Below are 1,612 nucleotides of genomic sequence, written 5' to 3'. Positions count from 1 at the left end.
TGCCTCGGGTTACGAAATTAATTCGTTCCGTGGCACCGTTCGTAACCCGAAAAGCCTTCGTAAGCCGAATTGCCATAGGCGCTAATGGGGAAAAGCCGCGATTCCGTGCGAAAAAGCCGAAAAAAGCACCAAAAGTTTTTTCGTAACCCGAAAAAACATTCGTAACCCGGAACAATGTTTTCCTATGGGATTTTTTCGTATCCCGAAAATTTCGTAACCTGGGTATTTCGTATCCCGAGGTACCACTGTATAGAGGACTGGTTTAATAAGGTGATGGAAATGAAAGAGGCGGATAGAATTTCCAAAAGTATAAAAAGAAAAGAAGAAGAAGAGGAAGAGGATAAAGAAGATGTGTGGAACATAATAGAACAGTATTGGAACAGTGTAATGTAAATAAGAGAAACAAGGGAAGAAGACAAGGAATAGGGCATGGGCTGGGAAGGGAAAGGGGAGGGAAAGGGGAGGTGGAATGGGAGGGAAGGGGAGAGGGGAGGGAAAGGGGGAGGGATGGGAAGATTTGTAAAAGGAAAAAAAAGTGTAAACAGTTATGGTGAATAATAAATCAATAAACGAAAGAAAAAAAAAGAAGGAACCATCTGATGAAAAGCAAGAGTATAATATGTGAAGTACTGACTCTCTCTACTCTCTCAGCCATCAAACCTTAAGAGTAAACCCAAAGAGTTATGTCTCCTGGAATTTTATAAGTTCTTTGACATTGTTTTGCTTTGCTTCATCCTTTAGATTGTTTGCTGTATGCCCCTAAATTCTACCCTCAACTTATCCACGGGTCATAGCAAAATCCATAATTTTGGCCCCAAAACTTGCCCTCGACTTATACATCAGGTCGACTTATAGTCGAGTATATACGGTATCTAAATATCCTAAAGGTACCATATCCTGTCTGGATGGGAGCTGGTTAGCAAATACCGAGCTAGACATCAGAGTAAGAAACTGGCAAAACCATCTGAGTATTTCTTGTGGAAACCTTATGGAATTCATGGGGGCACCATAAAACACACACACAACACAGATCATTTCTATTAATGCAGTCACAATATTATGTCACATAGCATTGGTGGAGCAGTTGACAGAAGATACATTTATTCTTGTGTACAGTGTCTTACATAAGACATTGCCCTTAGCATAGTTGCAAGAATTTTAAAAAATAATACCGTATATTCCGGCATATAAGACGACTGGGCGTATAAGACGACCCCCAAATTTACAACTTAAAATAGAGTATTTGGGATATATTCACCGTATAAGACCACCCCTCTCTTCCTTGATAAGTCAGAAAGGAGCTGAAGGCACACAACAACAGCAGCAGCAGCAACAGAGGAGAAAGAGGGGGGAGGAGAAAAAAGGAGAAGGAGAAAGAAGAAAAGGAAGGGAAGAGGAGGCAGACTCCATTACACTCTGAGGAAGGAGTGTGTTCCATGTTTGAAATAACAGCATACACAACATTATTTCACCCGCCCCGACAACTCCTCCCGCCCTTCCTCTTGGTGCATCTACACTTTAGAATTAATGCAGTTTGACACCACTTTAAGAGCTGCTGCTCCATCCTATTGGAATCCTAGGATTTGTAGTTTTATAAGGTCTTTTGCCTTCT

The sequence above is a fragment of the Sceloporus undulatus genome, chromosome 2, assembly GCF_019175285.1.
Source record: "Sceloporus undulatus isolate JIND9_A2432 ecotype Alabama chromosome 2, SceUnd_v1.1, whole genome shotgun sequence".
Classification (NCBI taxonomy): domain Eukaryota; kingdom Metazoa; phylum Chordata; class Lepidosauria; order Squamata; family Phrynosomatidae; genus Sceloporus; species Sceloporus undulatus.
The sequence above is the reverse complement of the archived record's forward strand: the minus strand, read 5'-3'. Positions refer to the sequence as shown.